At 45.0% G+C, this 18260-nt stretch overlaps 3 long non-coding RNA genes across 10 annotated transcripts in view; 1 reads left to right on the top strand and 2 right to left on the bottom strand.

Annotated features, from left to right (window-relative positions):
• LOC118350236 (uncharacterized) overlaps positions 1-16265 on the bottom strand; it is a 40593-nt gene extending 24328 nt beyond the window's left edge. Inside the window, exon 1 of the long non-coding RNA XR_004803607.2 lies at positions 15576-16265. This is a non-coding gene — a long non-coding RNA (uncharacterized LOC118350236). The remainder of the gene's footprint in view (positions 1-15575) is intronic.
• The window catches only part of LOC112649986 (uncharacterized), a 132168-nt gene that overhangs the window by 43056 nt on the left and 70852 nt on the right, over positions 1-18260 (top strand). The window contains exon 4 of one of the 8 annotated variants that reach the window (XR_004803606.2): positions 5856-5874. The exons of the other annotated variants lie outside the window; for them this stretch is intronic. This is a non-coding gene — a long non-coding RNA (uncharacterized LOC112649986). Of the gene's footprint in view, positions 1-5855; positions 5875-18260 lie in introns of those variants that run through there. 8 annotated transcript variants of the gene reach the window in all.
• Positions 17170-18260, bottom strand: part of LOC112649988 (uncharacterized) — a 28038-nt gene continuing 26947 nt past the window's right edge. Inside the window, exon 4 of the long non-coding RNA XR_003129856.3 lies at positions 17170-17640. This is a non-coding gene — a long non-coding RNA (uncharacterized LOC112649988). The remainder of the gene's footprint in view (positions 17641-18260) is intronic.

Genomic DNA, 18260 nt, shown 5'->3' with positions numbered 1-18260 from the left:
CCAAGGTGGGCTTCTTGGGGGTGGGAGACAGGACTAGAATCCTGTAGGATAAGCAGGAGCTATGCAGATGAAGAGAGGGGAAAGGGAGAGAAGTCTGGGCAAAGGTAGGGAGGTGAGAGAGAGCTCAGGGGAGGAATTGTGATGGAAGTGAAGAGAGTCACAGCCACAGGTGAGGTGGGAGCCCCCAAGTCACAGAGCAGTCTCGCCCGCTATGTTGAGGACTTCCTTCTGAGGGACAAGGAACAGTGTGACTGGTATAAGTGTGGAGGGTGGGCTGAAGGGCAGCATATGAGGCAGAGAGAATGGGTGGGAAGCTTCTGGGTCCTGGACAGGCACTCCCAGGTTCTGGGGTTGAAGAGAGAACCAGGGAGCAGAGTAAGCCTCAGGAATATGGAAGGAGGCTGAAGAAGGAAACAAGGCTGGATTAAATTTAGGCTGAATGCAGATTACTTTATATTTTAACAAAAAAAAAAAAAAAAAAAGCAAGCAAAGAGGTCACCAAAGCAAAGGCTCTCAACCTTAAATAGCCACAAAGGGCAACAACTTCACATCTCCAGGCCAAGACATTATTTTTTTTTTCTAATTTAACTCTTTTATTTCATCAATGAGTTCTAGGACTTATGAATGTCATTTTATATTTATTTGTGTTGTTTGATGCGAGCTTGTGTTTTTAAATATATTTTTAAAAAGTGATATTTGTGTTGCCTCCCAAGCATTTTGCCTTATCAAGGCATTGAACAAGAATCATGAGTGAAATAAGTCAATCAGAGAAGGACAAACATTATATGGTCTCATTCATTTGGGGAATATAAAAATAGTGAAAGGGAATAAAGGGGAAAGGAGAAAAAATGAGTGGGAAATTTCAGAAAGGGAGACAGAACATGAAAGACTCCTAACTCTGGGAAAGGAACTAGGGGTGGTGGAAGGGGAGGTGGGCGGGGGGTGGGGGTGACTGGGTGATGGGCACTGAGGTGGGCACTTGACGGGATGAGCACTGTGTGTTATTCTATATGTAGGCAAATTGAACACCAATAAAAAATAAATTTACAAAATTAAAAATAAATAAATAATAAAAAAAAAGAATCATGAGACCTGAGTCTTCAGTGTGGGGCAGAGAGGCATGGTGAAGGAGCTTGGTACCAGAAACATCTAGGGGTCAGGCTCATGGCTGAGGCAGATGAGCCACTTTTCCCTCCCTGGGCCACCTCTTCCTTCTCTGTAAACTGGGGTGGTGAAAATTATTTTGAGACCCTTTAAGTTACAAAATGGTATTGATTTATTTATTTGAGTTGTTCATTTGAACTTATTTTTATACATTTTAACTTACTTTAGTCCTCAGACACTCCTACGAGGTAGATGGTCTACTATTAGTCCTCTTTTCCAGATGAGAAAATTAAAACACAAAGAGTTTCAGTAACTTGCCTGTGATCACACTGCAAATAAGTAGAAAATGGGAGATGTGAACCGGACAGTCTGGCTCCAGGGTCTTTACCCTCGACCACTGAACCCTATAGCTGCCTTCCTTGTCTTGCTTTAATTTTCCATTTGGCCCTAGATAGGTAGTTAAGTTGTTTTTGTTTTGTTTCTGCAAATGCAAACACTGCTTCAATAAACAGGCTTCCATGGAACTCCTTGTTTTCACACACAAGTGTCTTCCGCAGACAATTGTTGAATTAATTAAATAAGGAGGTCGTTAGACTGAGGCTGTTTCAAAGCGTTGGTAGCCTACGTAAGAAAACCACAGCCGAGCCTGTAAATTGACTCGAGTTTAAGAAATCAAAACCAAAGGACAACCAATCACCATCAGCCAACTCCACTTTTCCAAATATGGCAAACCCTTAAGCTCCAGCCAATCAGAGGATTGCCTGGCTTTGCCTCTGCATCTTCTCCGTCGAAGTCTTTATCCAGCTCCTGTCTGTAGAGTGCTCCTCACCCCTTAAGGTTTGGTGTTGCCTGACTCAAACAGATTGTCACTCAAATATATATTTTTAGCTTGACTCAGTTTATCTTCTAACACAACGAGTGGCACCACTGGGTCCCAGGGTACCCATTCACTCTCTAGACCACTGCATGCTGGCTTCTGTCCCCATCACTTAACCAAAGCTGCTCCTCTATAAGTCGTGGGAAGCCTCCATGCTGCTGTGCCCAGTGGACTGTGTGAGCCTTCCATCCGATTTGCCAGCCCAGCGGCATTCCATGACTACTCTCATCGTTGCCCTGTCCCCAAACACTTTGTCCTTTGTCTGCAGTTGCACTGCATCCTTATAGGATTTTCCCCCTCCCTCCTTTCTTAGTCCTTCAGTCAGCATCTCTCAATCTTTCTACCCCTTAACTTCTGGAGATACTCAGGACTCAGGATCCTCTGCCCTGTTCTCATTCTTCTTGGGATCCCTACACAATCTTGTTCAGGTACTTGTCTCTTTGAAGGTCATTTACCCACTGACAACTCTGAAATTTCATCTCCAGCCCAGACCTCTTTGGAGCTCTGGAAGTGTACATTAAATTGCCTCTCTGGCAGCTCAGCTTGGATGTCTCATCCCTAACGGATCCAAAACCATGCCAGCCCTGCTTCTGTTCCCATTTTCTTGACTTCAGTATATGGTACCTCCATTCATCCAGATGATTATCCGGGAAATACCAGTCTTGGAAATCACAGCTTGCAGAGCCCTACAAATATGCTGCCCACTGATTCTGTTTCCCCCGTATATCTGACTCCTTCTGTTCTTCTCCACCTCCACTGCTCACACCCCAGACCCAGCTTCCACCTATCTTACCTGACCTATTGAAAGTCTGCTCAGTCATCTCCCTACTTCAGAGCTCCATACAGCATCCAAGTGGTCACCTAAAAATGCACCTCTGATGTTGCCCTGCTTCCTGTTTAACAATGTTCAATGCCCATCCATTAGGAGGCAAGTGAAACACCTCATCCTGTTCTAGAAAGTTCATCCTATTCTAAGAGGCCCAGGGGTTCTTGGCCTTAGTTGTACATTAGAATCACCTGGGGAGCTATTTAAAAATTCTTTTGTCCAGAGCTCACTTCAGACCAGCCATCATGATCTCTGTTTTGTGATGTGGGTACTGGTACTTGTTCACACCTCCCCCAGTGACTCTTAGAAGAAGCCTGGGTTAAGGACCACTGAGCTACCCTCATTTAACTCTGCAAGTAATTTCATGTTCCTCCCTCATTGAAAAAAGACATGTTCAAAGAAAGAAAGAAAGAAAGCATTTGGACCATAATAAGATCCTTACAGTTTTATGCCTTAGAGCTTTCAAATATGCTCTTCTCTCTGCCTGGAATGCCTCATTCTGGGTTTGGCTCAATTCTGCTCATACTTCAAATCTCAGCTCATACTTTCCTTCAGCAGAAAGGCCTTCTCCTGCATTCTTTCCCTTTCAGTTATCTCCCTTCTGTTTTACTCTCCAGGAGACTTCATGATTTTATTTCATGGTCTCCTTTAGCATGCTGTGTAATTACATACTTAGTTGCATGCTTGTTTATGTAATGTCTTTCTTCTCTAGTACACAGTTGGTTCCATGAAGACAGGGACCAGATTTGTTTGTCTGATGTCACTCTCTCAGCCCAGACCACGAGACCTACCCTGCAGCAGGTGCTCTCTGGATCCCAGGGTCACAGAGAAGAGGAATTAGTCCCATAACAGCCATGCCTTTTACTGGCCTGTGGATAATGGGAAAATCATGGATCTCCTGGCATCTCAGTATGAAACATGGACTGTAATCACTATCTTGCCCACTTTAGAGTCATTTGAGATTCAAGTAGGATGATAGGTCAGAATGTACCAGGCATCCCATAGGCATTACATAAATATTAGTAAAATGGCCGATGTTCTTTAGTAATTATCCAGCTCAACCCATCTGTAAATAGAGGCTCCTCTTTTTCATGTCAGGAAAATGGTTCAGGGAGCTTAAAGCATTTGCTTCGGTCCCCACATACACCAGCCTCCAGGCAGACAGTAGCCAGATGCTAGCACGGCCTATCTCTTCTCCACTGTACACCTTTCCTTCCTGCCTGCCTTCCCCCCACCCCTCCCATTGTCTCAGCCCCCACCTCTGTTTTGAAACATAATTGCTTTTTAACACCAATAATCCTCATTTGACCTCCTTCTCAAAACTTTTATGCACCAAGGGACCATTTCCTACAAACTGCTGCCCCAGCAAATTATTTAATAGTGCCCAGGGTGCTGCTGAGAACCAAAGCAACTCCCTAAAATGACGACAGAAACCAGGGACCCAGGGGCCCCTTCAGAGCTGCAAATCATTCAATTATCCTCTTCTCGAACTGGAAGAGCAAGGAGTAATAAAGCAGCAGAGGACTCAATTCACATATGGGTTTTGCTTTAAGATCCTGACGTGTTTAAGAAGGGGAGAGCGAGGAAATACAAAACCAAGATTCATTCAGCAGACACTGAGTGAGCATTCGCTCCAGTAAGAGCTAGCATTCAGACCAGCACTCTCGATCAAGTTGTAGCCTCCTTTTCTCATCTGATTTGAACAACAGCTCTGTGGAACCCACTTGATAAAGAAAACAGCTCAGAAGCACTCTGTTAGCACGTCCAGGTCACACAGTTGGGAAGTGGTGGTATTGTGACTAGAAATTCTTTTTTTTTTTAAGATTTTATTTATTTATTCATGAGAGACACAGAGAGCGAGGCAGAGAGACACAGGCAGAGGGAGCACAGACTCCCTGTGGGGAGTCCAATGCGGGACTCAATCCCAGACCCCAGGATCACCACCTGAGCCCAAGGCAGACGCTCAACCACTGAGCCACCCAGGTGCCCTGTGGCTGGAAATTCTTAAGTCAAATCTTGAATTTTTTTTTTTTTTTTCCATGGGAGTGAGCTACCAGACACTGAGAAAGGTAGCATAGGGCACAAAAAGTTCAGGTGTTGTTGAACTGATTTTTTTTTCTGACTGGGATGCCTCCACCACCACTACCCTAACCTGTTGACCACCCCTTCTTGGAAGAGCTCTGCTTCTTCTGAGCTCTGTCCCTTCTCTGGAAGCCCTTCACCCAAGTCCCTCTGGCTGCCTCCTTCATGCTCCTGTTGCTACATTGGCCAATCTTTCCATGTCCCTTCCTCCCTCTGGAGGGCTTTTGTGAGTATGGACCTTCTAGCTTGTTGGAACCTATGGATTCTAGTTGTGTATCATCCAGACCTCTCCCTTGTTTTCCTCCTGCCCTGGCTCCTTGGACCACTTCTCTGAATTTCACATAATCAACTGGAAATCAATCAATGGGTGGGTGCTGCTCACCCCCAACCTGCCCCTTCCCAAAACTCTGACTGCTCAGGGATCCATCCCAACCACAGATGCCAAGTAAAACACAGGAGACCCAACTAAACATGATATATATATATATGTAAAAGTGTGTCCCAAATATTGCTTGTAAATTACATGTATGAAGACATATTTGTGTTTATTTGAAATCCAAATCGAACTGGGTACCCTATTTTGGTTTTTGCTAACTCTGGCAGCCCTAATCCCAGCTCTTCCCTTTCCCCGGGGCCCTGGCAGTAGGAAGAAGCAGGGAGGAGAGGTTGTGTGGGTTTGGGCCACAGGAGGCCACTCCAATCCAAGCTCTTCTCCCTACTCATGATTGAAGCTCTGTGGAGGCCTTGTCCCGCTCAGTGACTCAGTTTCCCCACGTTCACAATGGGGGAGTCAAATCAGGTGGTCTCTGGGGATGTTACTGGCTCTCATCCTCTGGCATAGGAGAGAAGTTCTATATTTTCTCTGCTCCCACCACCTTGTTCAGATGGTAGGAGGGAATGTTATTTAATTACCAAGCATGTTCCCTCTAGAACTTTCTGATGTCAAAGATTGTTTTTTATTCACAGGCAGTATGGTACTACAGGGAAAAAAAACAAAACGTAACTAGACTTTGACATCCTGAGCTGAAGACTTGACAACACCATTGACAAGTTACTTAGCCTGTGTGGGCCTCAGTTTCTGCATCTTACTACAATTGGAGGACTGAGGGAAGCTCCTAGAACCTTCTCTGGCACAGAACAAGCACTTAATAAGAAGTAGCTATTATCACTGAGTTTGGATTTCCAGAGCCAGGCAAGAGTTATAACTCAAGATTGGCACTCTAATTATTAGATAAAGATTCCATATATATAGAATTATTCTTAATATTAATAATTATTAGATAAAGATTCCACATATATAGATATAGATATATAGATAAAGATTCCATACACACACACACACACACACACATATAATCTATTTGGAGAGCTAAACTTCAAAGATTAGCTGGCCATTAGCACCAAGGGAAGAGAAACCTGGAACCTTCCTCCTTGTACAGAGGATTCCAGGGGACCTGTATCTACTCAGCTTCATGAGAGGGCAGTTGCTTTAGGGCCTAGCTCTTAGGCTCCTAGGGCAAGTTCACAGTCAGCTTGTAAGGATGGGTATAGCCTGGAGCCTTTTTTCAGGCTTGGCAAATTAGCTCAGGCTAATGGATCTTCCAGCCGATTTCTTGCAACTGTCAGAGGCTGGCTCTAATGCACAAACTCCAGGCTCAGGATGTCTGGCCAGCTCCCAGGCGGTTGGAAGCATCCAGTGCATTCTTGGCCACAGAGCATAATATGTAGATGAGGAAGTGGGAAGCATAATTTATTCTTTGGGCAAACTAGGGGCTGATGAATGGGTATGTTGACCCAACTTTCTCATCGGAGTGCCAACTGCAGAAGATAGATTGAGTCCTGAATCCAGAGGAGCTGAGAGTGAGAGTCCAGGAAGTCCAAGAAGGGTGGAAGAAGTTGAGAAAGATGGGGAAAACTGGCATCCCAAGGAGCAAGTGCCCAGGGACACAGGGATGTCTGTGCTGCCTGAAGGGACAGCGGAGAGGCAGCTTGGCAGGGGCTGAGAGGTTGGGAGGGACACTCTTGTCTTTTGGTGGAATTAGTTTACTCAGACTAGAGTTCAGGCTTCTAGGAGGCACCATGTCACTATTGGTGGCAATAGTCAGAGCTAACATTTATTGAGCACTTACTGCATGCCAGGCATTATACTAAGAACTAATCATGATGAATCCTCTCTGTGGTATCTACTAATAGCAGGGCTCATATTTAGCTGTTACGGCTGGGTGTTAAAATATTAAAGTAGTTCAAAGCCAGTTAGTAAACAGCGGCTGCCCTGATCTCCCTGAGTGGCTCTCCACCCTTCTGGATGCCTCTGCCCCTTGCGTGAGGCAGGAAAGCAGAGGCCCATTTTGAGAGGCTTGTGCCACATTACACTGCTTAATATATATTTTTAATGTTGTGGGGTAGGCTGGGTAATGTCTCCTAAAGATATCTAAGTCCTCACCCTTAGAATCTATGAATGTTACCTTATACAGACAGCAAAGGAGACTTTGCAGATGTGATTAAATTAAGGATCTCAGAGGGGAGATCATCCTGGTGGGCCCCGAGTGCAACCAGAAGTGTCCTTGTGAGTGGGAGGCAAAGGGGGATTTGACACAGAAGCCTGAAGATGAGGTAATGATGTAAGCTGAGGGAGATCTGGAGATGCCATGCCACTGATTTTGAAGATGGACAGAGTAGCCACAACCCATGGAATGGACTCTTGAGGCTGAAAAGGAACAGGGAATGGGTTCTTCCCTGGAGCCCTGGAGGGAGTGCAGCCCTGCTGACCCCTTGATTTTGGCGCAGTGAGACCGACTTCAGATTTCTGGCCTCTAGAACTATAAGCAAAGAGATACACGTTCTTGAAGCCAGTGAGTTTGTGATCATTTGTTAGAGCAGCCATAGGAAACTAGTACGGTTGTCCTAGTAACAGCCCCCGTGGAAGAGATTAAAACTTGATAGGGTAAGTGATGTGTTTCATGTTGACGGTTTGCTTTTGAATATGGGCATTTAGGCTGGCTTACTTTAGAACCCATGTTCATAGCCACTAAGCTGCCTTCCAGTAATGCTGCAAAGAAATTATCATTAAACCCATCTCAACATGAGATGAATCACAGACTTACACGACCTTGTCTGAAGCCAGAGCTTTACCGAAAGGACAGAACTGGGATTCAGAACACAGAGATATCCCATTCTGATGATTTCTATATTACAAAGTCCTCCTGCCCTGTAGCCCGGGCTAGACAATGCTATAACTTGGACATTTGTAGGTATCTAGGATTCAACCCAGTTCAGTAATTGGCCTCTTAAGGAATAGCAAGCCTCTCTCCAGTACTGGAGGCAAGACTACAGGTATTCATCTTGGCCACGTGGGGTGGCTAAGGAATGTAGGTGGAGAAGCAGCCTGGACTTGCCAGTTGGGCTGCTACAGGGAGCTGTGAATACCAGGGTGGGGATAGGAAGTGGGCCTGAGTCAGCCAAGCCACATGCTGCTCTTGAAGAGCCCGCTTTCTGGATTCAGCAATATCCAGAGAAAGCAGTAGGGGGATGCTCACTGGTTGGCAGGCAGGCTGAGGCACACACCACAGAGGGACCCATGGGGCATCTGTCAGCCAGGGATTTCCTGGCCAGCTGTGGGGAGTTTGGGCCAGTGCATCCATTCAACCCTGGATTCCGTGAGAGGCTTCCTTGGGCCAGGTCACCATGCAGAATTTTGGGTCAAGCCAAAGAATAAATGCAAAAACTCTACAGTAAATGAGAGGCTATGTAAGCTTGAAGTAGTATCTTGGGCTCAACTTAATGTTTTATTCTCCCTGCATAGCCCACTTCTCTTGGTCACTTTCTCCAAATTACAGGGCACATTCCCTCCACATCTATAAGGCAGTATAAGACAAGTACCAGAAGACGGAGACTGGTTCCTGGGAGGCCAGAGAAAGGAAAGGCCCTATCTGGTTCTGGCATCAGGGAATTTTCTCCAAAGATATTAGACTGAGTCTCAGAAAATGCATCGGACCTGTGGTGGGTTGAATTGTGTCTTCCAAAAAGAGACGCTCACCATAGGTACCTAGGAATGTGACCGTATTTGGAAATAGGATCTTTGAAGTTGTAATCAAGTTAAGATGAGGTCTTTAGGGCGAGCCCATAATCCAGCATGACACAAAGAGAAGGATGCCCTATGACAGCACAGAGACACACAGACATAAAGGGAAGATGCCATGTGACAACAGAGGCAGAGATTCAGTGATAGAGCTGTGAGCTCAAGGACACCGAGGATTGCCAGCCACCACCACAAGCTAGGAAGAAGCAAGAGAGGATTTACCTCTTAGAGAAAGCATGGCCCTGCTAATGCCTTGATTTCAAACTTCGGTTTCCAGAGCTGTGAGAGGATAAATTCCAAGTCACCCAGACTGCTGTACTTTGTTCTGGCAGTCCTAGGAAACGAATACAGGACCAGAGGGTTCATGCCTTGAGATACCTCATTCTTCTTCATGTCTCCCAGAGACCTGGTTCACAGACGCTCAGACTCAGGCTGGAAGTGTAGCTGTGGGAAGACCCAAGTGAGCAAAGGCCTAGTGGCTGAAAGGTTTGGATCATGTCTGAGGGAAAAAAAGAATTTGGCTGCAGAGCAACCAGCCATGGTGAATGAGGCTCGATAGGCAGGCCGAGGCCAGATTGCGACAGGCCTCGTTCCCAAGCCAAATACAATATTTTCAGCTTTGGACTTCCTCTTTCTCAGAGGGGTAAAGCATGTGAGCTTCACATAAATTACCACAAAGACAAAATATTGGAGACACCCTCCCCCTTCTCCACACCTTACACAGATACCCTGTAGGTTTTGTTTTGAAAATTCCTGCTTTTCCGAAGTTCTGAGAAGTGGACTACGTCTCTAATTTTCAAATACAGTTGGAACAAATTGAAAGACAGATGCAAGAGTCAGCATGACGGATACCAGGAGACGACTTTCAATATGGTAAAACCTTGTGGTGGCACGGGGTTCTGTGTTAGAGCCAAGCATGCCTGACTTTGGGATAGTTAAGCCATGAGAAGGTTGGAGTCTGCAGAGCAGACCCACTAAGTCACAATCACTGCCTCCGAACCACTGGGTGGGAGGGGAGCATCCCCTAGGCTCAAGATTTTTGATGAAGGTACCCATAGGGAGCCACACAGCAAGCCTGTCCCTCCAACTGAGGGACTCATTGCATCTCTGAAGAAAAAGTCAGGCCGGGGCAGGAGGCCAAAGTACTCAAGAAAATTCAGAGGCGTGGAGAATAAGGTTTCCACCCCCCTTGAAACCTAAATATTATGCCTGCACGTGTCTGTGTGACACCTTCCTGGGCTGGGGGTTGGGGGTGAAGGGCTTGAGTGGAAGATGTGGGAAGGAGAGCGGAACACCCTTCAAATCCACTCCAGGCAGTGAAGGCCTGTGGAACACTGGAGAAAACAGGCTGAAGGGAACACTGGGATCTGAGTCAGAAGACATGGGATAGGGACGCCTGGGTGGCTCAGTGGTTGAGCACCTGCCTTCGGCTCAGGGTGTGACCCCTGGGTCCTGGAATTGAGTCCTGCATCGGGCTTCCCAGAGGGAGCCTGCTCCTCCCTCTGCCTGTGTCTCTGTCTCTCTCTCTCTGTGTCTCTCATGAATAAATAAATACAATCTTAAAAATAAAAAGACATGGGCTATTTTTGGCTTTGCCATTAACTTGGTGACCTTCTTGCAAGTTTCTTCGCCTTTTTGGGTATCAGTTTGTCAGTTGGACCAAAACCGAGTACATACCTGCTTGTGAATATACATATTTACACACACTGTATATCGTACACACATTCGTACATCTATATGTGCATATGTTGTATTTCTATATGGTTCCTCTAAGCCCAGAGCTAAGGTAATGATCCTGGGGAGAGAGGCCTGACTGAAATGGCTCTGGAAGACAATATCTAGACAGTTCCTTAAGTGAACATTGAGAGAATGAATGGCCACCGGTATTCCTTTGCCTGGATGAACAGAGAGAAACCTAGTTCATCACTGCAGGCTTCCAAGCATCTCACAGAGCGATCTCTTTTCATCCTGGCATTTGGCGTCACTTTGGCATGGCTTGGGAGCAACGCGTGAGGTGATAAATAGAAAATGATTAGACTCCCACAGGCCTCTCAGTGTGGAAATGATGGTGTTCCTAGAGTTGGGGGGCAGGGCTCCCTCAAGCCCCAAACCCCACTGTGTCTTGGTGGGCAAGGCTAGAGGAAGCCGAGCACCAGCTTCTGGGTAGAAGGTAGCCTTCCCCAAGGCTCTGGGTTCTTCACGCCTCTGTCTGCCCCCAACTGAGCTTTGAGATGTTCCCAGAGCTCCCTCCTCAGTCCACGACTCTTCTCTGGGTGTACATTCTCCCCTACTGCTTTCACCACCTCCTTGGGTATGCTGAGACCCCTAGATCTGTGTCTCCACGCTGCCCCCGGCTTGGTTTTCCTGTTGCCTAGAGCACCACTCCACCTAGATGTTCCAGAGGAGCCTCAAGCTCAACAAGTTGAAAGCCAAAGTCAGTATCTCTTTTCCTTTCTCAATGAAGATGCAACCTCTAGCTGGTCACCCAAGAGAGAGTTCAGTCATCTGAACACCCTTTCTTTCTCTTGATGATTCTACTCCCTCAGTATCTCCTGATCTGTTCCCTCCTTTCCATCCCTACTCTGCTGGTTCCTGGCAGGCTCCCAACTAGTCTCCTTGCCTCTGATCTCACTGTATCTTCCCTCTTCCTCTAGACCGGAGGTTAGCAATTCTTTTTTCTCTAAGAGGATTGGGGGTACGTATTTTTGGCTTTGTGAGCTCAGTGGTCTCTATTGCAATTAGTCAACACTGCCATTGCAGGGCAAAGCAGCCCTAGACAATACACAAATGAATGAACATGGCTGTGTTACAACAGAAGATTATTTACAAAAACAGGTGGATGGCCAGATTTGTCCCACAGGCCAGAGTTGGCTGCCCCTGCTCTATACTAGGGTCAGTGGGATGACTCCAAAAGGCAAGCAGAATCATATTTGCTGTTTTGCTTAAAGACCTTCCGTGCCTCCAAGCCCTTCCCAAAGCCCAGTGGATTTGGCTTCTTGCTACCTATTACGTTGGAGATTGCATTGAACCCTCTGCATTGTTTGTAGCTCTGTCTTGTTTGCAGTTTCCAGAACACATGGTTCTATTTGTCAATTCCAAACCTTCACCTGCCTGTCCCCTTATCCTAGAAGGCTCTTTATCGTCCTACCACCAAGCCTCCAGGGATGCTGCTTATCTTTGTAAACTCCAACCCATATACTGTCTTTTCTTGACGTCATTCCTTCATTTGTGTATTCATTTACCATCTAATTATAAGCCACTTGGTGATCAGTATTTATGTGTCCAGAAGGGCCTATACTGAGCATGGTGAAATGGGGGGTTGGGACCTAGGGACTGCTTCGCATGGGCCTCATCAGAATAGGTTGGGGCTTGAGGCATTTTCTCAAAATGAGGTGATCTATAGGATGAAGGGAAGCCATTTACCATGCAATTTAAAATGTGTGCCCCATTGTAGGAACACATTATTCAAGGCACATTATTATTAAATTTTTAAAAATACTTGAATTATTCTGTGACCAAGAGCAAAACATTTCTTTCTGTTATTAAAACATTCCTTCATTATATGCAAACATTTTAAAAGCAGCATAAGTTTTGTAATTTCTTTCTGGAATGCTTCAGTTTGAATTGCATTAGAAGTCGAAAACCAATGAATATGCAGCATCCCCCCCCCCACACCCCCTTGGAGTTCTAACAGGCTATGGGACAGTGGTTATCACAAGGGGGCAGCTAGGAGAGAGGTGTCTTCAGTTACTTTTCCGGAATCCCTAACAGCCTCCCTACTAAAGCCATGCCAAGTATACTTGTGATCACAAACAAGTAATAAAAGGGCTTGCTGAAAAGTGGAGCTTTAGCCTGACTCTCGTTCCGTGTAGGTTGCTTCTGGGAAGAAACTCTGTAGGTGCCACTGTGCAGAGCTAAGCACTCTTCTAGATGCTGGACATGCAGTGGTGACCGAGAGAGACATGGCATCCCCAACGCCAGAGCCCACGTCACCATGTAAATCACAAGCAAATACACAAGGTGGCATGAGCTACTACGAAGGCAGTTACACCAGGGATATGACGCAGAGGGACAGATGGAGGTGGGAGAGGAAGCTCAGGCAGGGCCACCAGGCTTTTCCACTTGAGATGGAAGGGCCACAAGAAGATTTCCTGAGTTGTCTGACCCCTGGTGGTGTTCTCATTGTCCTTGGCTAGCTTTGTAACTAACCCCTGTCATACTCCAGATATTCATTTGTTTCCTTCTCTGTCTCTCCCTGTGGACTGTGAGCCCATCAGCAGCAGAAACCTCACCCAGTGCTCCCTGTCTCTCGTGCCTGGGCCCCAAGAGCTGTTTCCCTAGTATTTGCTGAATGAGTACATCGAGTTGCACCCTCCAAATGCTGCCTGCCTTTCTGCTGCCAACCACAGGAAGTAATTTAGGGGAGACCAAGGCAGTGCCGTTGGGGTAAACCTTGAAGTTCAGCTCAGTGGCAAGCCCACTTCAAGGGCGGATGACAGAAGAGAGATGGCAATACATGTGCCTCAAATTTACCTTAGAAAATAAGAGCCAATATCTTCCAGACAAGCGCCGCTGGGTTTCCCCAATCATGGAGATGTCTGAAAACCAGCCCAACACATTGGACACACACAAAATGTGGCTGGGTTGAGCTGATTGTGGTGGTGCCTCTGGATAAAAATAGCCACTCCGTGGCTTGATCCTATAGCAAAGGCAAAGCCGTCTTAGCTCTGACCGCGGAGAGCGTCAGTTTTTAAATCCTGTTTTTCAAACAAAATTTTAGGGCCTATTTTTTGTTTGCCAGCCATGAGAAGAATGCCCGCTTACTACAGAACCCTTGGGAAGTACAGACCATGGCAAAGCCCCTCATGGAATGCTCTGGCACGTTTCCTGCCAGCCTCTGCTCGACACGACTCGTATGCCAACAGCAGTTACAAATAGAATAAGAGGGAAAATACCATTTATCTCTCTCTTTTTATTGTGGCAAAACATACAGAACACAAAATTTACCATTTGAACTCTTTTCAAGTATATAATTTAGTGGCATTGAGTACATTCGTCATGTCAGCCATGGACAATATCGGTTTTCAGTTTCCATCATCGTCCCAAACTGGAACGCTGGACCCATTAGACAATAACTACCTGTTCCCTCTTCCCCCCAACCCCCGAGAACCTCTATTCCACTTTCTATCTCTACGAATTTGCCTACTCTAGATGCCTCATGGAAATGGAATCATACAGTCTTTGTCCTTCTGTGTCTGGCTGGTTTCACTTAGCATAATGTTTTCAAAATTTAGCCATTTTGGGCTGTGTGTCAGAATGTTCTTCCTTTCTAAAGGTGTTAAATTCATTAAATAAGGAACTCATTAGACTGAGGTGGCCCTAATGCCTTAGCTGCCTGTAAATGCCTCAAGGTTAAGAAATCAAAACCTAGTCACAACCAATCACAAAGTGCCAGCTAGACTTTCTCAAATAAAGCAAACCCTTAAGCTAGAGCCATTCAAATGATTCACTTGCTTTTCTTCCTCACTTTCTCTAGAAATCTTTGCCCTACCTTGGGTTTGTGGAACACTCCTAACCATTTCCTGTTTGGTCTGTCTGATTCACATAGATTTTTTGCCCAAACTCTCAAAGTTTGTAATGTCTCAGTTTATTTTTTAACAACATTCCATTGTATGTATACACCATATTTTGGTTATCCATTCAACCATTGATGGATATTAGGGTTTTTTCCATCTTTGGGGTATTGTGAATAATGCTACTTTGAATATGGGTGTGCAAGTACCTGTTTGAGATCCTGTTTTCAATTCTTTGGGGGTATATACCTAGGAGTAGAATTGCTGGATCATATGAAAATTCTATGTATAACTGTTTAAGGAACTGTCAAAATGTTTTCCATGCCTGCGGTACCATTTTACACTCCAGCCAGCCATGCACAAGGGTTCCAATTTCTCCTCACCCTAATCAACACATTATTTTCCTTTTCTTTATTGTAGCAACCTAATGGATGCAAATTGGTATCTCCTTATGGTTTTGATTTGCATTTTTCTAATGTTTGTCTCTTGAGAGGAGGAAACTAAGCCGTAGCAAAACTAAGTAACTTCTCCAGATCACACTGCTGCTAAATAGTAGACATAGGATTCAAGTCCAAGTCCGATTTCCTCTGACTCTAGCATGTTTTTTGTTTTTTTTTTTTTGTTCTAGCATGCTTTTAATTGCCTCACTGGTTTGCCTCCCTTCAGATCAGAAATGCTTGAAGTGGCCAGTGGTATAGGTCAGAAATGGTTTTCAGCCAGAAGCTGTCCCTTAAGTGGTAGATTACTGAGTTACCCAGACCTACATCAAAGCACTCATTTGATAGACACTGAATGATGGTCCTTTTGAAGATCTCTCAAACTTTGGGACAGTGCTTTTCAAACTTGAGACAAAGAATCCATCTCATTTCTTTAATTTCCAACCCATTACATACTGATATTTTGGGAAAGCATATGAAAAACGAATTACGAAAAATAAAACGAGGGAAAGATACACACAATACATCCCTAAATACCTTGTAATTGGATTTGCTGCAAAAAAATGACTCTGTTACGTAGCTATAAATATTTACTTACTTTAGGTTTCTGTTGTTTGTCTCATCATGGATCAGTGAGAGTGCTCAGACAGCATGGTCCACAAGTGACATATTGAGGAAGAAGCACAGTCCTCAAGAGAAGGGACACGTCGAATTTAGAAGAACACACGTGAACTTTAACAATGGAATGTGGAATTCCTGGGTCTCCATTGTTTTGATCTCTTTTCTTGAGGCCCAGAATCCAGAGCATATGGCAAATTCCAGGGACATTAAAAGTTGGCTCCAAGGACTGGTGTGTAAGATTAAAATAGACTCTTGAGTCAGGCACATCTGGGGTTAAATCCTAGCAGCTTTGTGTCCCACAGCTGGGTGACCTTGAGCAAGTCAGTTTTCCTCTCTGAATCTTATTATCATCCTCCTAAAAAGTGGGGCAGGAGCGTCCTATCCTACAAGAATGCTCTTATGATGAAATGTCACTACGTATGTAAATCACTTAGCACAGCGCCTAGTCTGTCATAGCTCCTCAACCAATAGATGGTAGTCCCATCCTTTTTTTCTTGGCAGAGCTCTGACAGCTTTCAAAAGCTGCCAGCAAAGTACCAGACCACAGCAGTCTAAAAATGCATCCTCTCTTAATTACCGTTTGGTTTGGAAGGAGACTGACTCATCTGTAGCCTCAGCAGCAGCAGGTTCTGGTCAGGAAAGAGGCGATGCTGGGTCACTGGACATGCCTTGGAACTCTGCCTTTTCCCAGCATGCTCTGGGAAGCTGCCACATTGGGGCCATTCAGACTCAGGAAAGCAAAAATGCTGTTAGCGTGCCATTTTATTTGAAAAAGCTGGACCTTGGAAGAGTCAAACAAGGGGATTCTAACAAAGCAAATTCAGTGTTTCCCATTACCCTGGCTTTACTTCAAAAGGACCACATATTCTATCGAAGACTCTAGCAGCATCTTTGAAAATCTGTGAATTTTGATATCCCGGGACCTTGGCAAATAAGTCATGTTCTCCATCTCCACCCCTCTTTCCTTTTGGCAGGAACAGTCCTTTAAAAAAAAAAAAAAAAGGCATGGTAGATATTTGGTTTGGGGATCTGTGTTTAAATTCTAAATCCATGATGCCAGCTGTGTGATCTTGGAAGAATCATGTATAAAATGGGTTTATAATGATCATTAAAAGGCTACAATTTCCGTTTTAGAAAGGGATGGGTAGGATGGTGAATGTGAGACTGACCCACAATTCCTTCCCCTTCTCCATTTCCTCTCCCTAAGTGGTAAAGGGCAACTGAGTATTAGGTACAACCAAATGTTTTGAGGCTCCCAGCCCAGAGAACAGACCATCAGGGATGTTCTTCTTCCCATCTAGAATACCAGGGGTACCTCTGGGCCCATGGAATATAAACTTTTACTGTTTAGAGGGCATACATCAAAGCCTCTTCTGACTGCCTGCACACCTTATAAGTTTGCAATGAGAGCACAGCTGCTGAGTTTTGTGTGGCTGAACAAGGAAATAATTTGTTCGTCATTTTTTAAAGGATCTCTGAACTTAAACCAATAACAAGGAGACTGTGTTTATCTGAAATCTTTCTCTAAAAAATTTATAGCTCGGCACAGGCCTGGAAAAGAGAGACAAGAAGTGATGGGGACCACACGGCCCTAAGCATGCAGCTAACTTCATGCTTACCACATGTAAGGTGTGTTTTCCCTACTTTCTGAGTGGAAAGTGGGACTGGCCTTCTCATAGGCCTTCAGGAAAGGCCATGTGTCAGCCTGGATCCTAGAGGGTAGGCACCCACGAAGAATGCGTTCACTAGTACCAGCATTATACCAGTGCCCTGTGAAGCTCAGCAATATGCATTTACCCTGGCACCTTCCTCATCAGTAGCTCTTATCTCACACCCATCTATGATTTCACTACATGCTCTGCTGTCCTGATGCCCAAAGAGCTTTTGGTTTCCTGGGGAAAAACCTGATAACCTGGCCAAGCTGCTCCAGGCTGACTTGTGTAACGCCCTTCTTACTTTGACCTTGGCTGTAGGATCCTCTCCACTCTAGAGTCTTCCTTATAAGCAGCTCTCCAACTCAGATTACCCATGTGCAGCCTAACCTGTTCAGATGGAATATAAATTTAATTGATGGAACTGGAGGTAGAACATTTCTCTTGGAATTCAATCAGTGGATATATTTGGAAGCCTGAGTGTGGTTGTGAGAGGATATATATGGAAAGGAACAGTCCCTTCTGTTTTTAAATTAACCATAGGACTAACCGTAGACATGTCTTGATTCTCTATTTGTGTTATTGACTGATCTTTAGCTTTTTAAGGAAATGGGCCCCTGAAAATATATTCTCTTAAAATAATAAGGAGAGAGCTTACCTTTCATTTCCTGTGCTAAAGAAGGAACACAGACATGGGTAATCCAGGAGGCCATATAGACCCCAAGTCCTTGATATTTATATTTTGAATTTATTATACTCATGGCACAACTAGTAGAACATGTACCTCTGGAAAATGCAAAATAGTCTATGTGGGATGAAGGGCTTTCATAACCATTGTTAAGGATCTGTAGGCAAATTTACTCCCATAATTCATGCAATATTTTTTATCACCTTGGAACCTGGGAAAACTGAACAAACAACCAACATTAAAATCCTTCCATACAAAAGTAGGCTTTCACTTCAGATCCAGCTGTGCCACCACGGTGGCCCCAGCACAGAGCACCCCAAGA

The sequence above is a fragment of the Canis lupus genome, chromosome 11, assembly GCF_003254725.2.
Source record: "Canis lupus dingo isolate Sandy chromosome 11, ASM325472v2, whole genome shotgun sequence".
In the NCBI taxonomy this organism is placed as follows: Eukaryota; Metazoa; Chordata; class Mammalia; order Carnivora; family Canidae; genus Canis; species Canis lupus.
The sequence above is the reverse complement of the archived record's forward strand: the minus strand, read 5'-3'. Positions and strand labels throughout refer to the sequence as shown.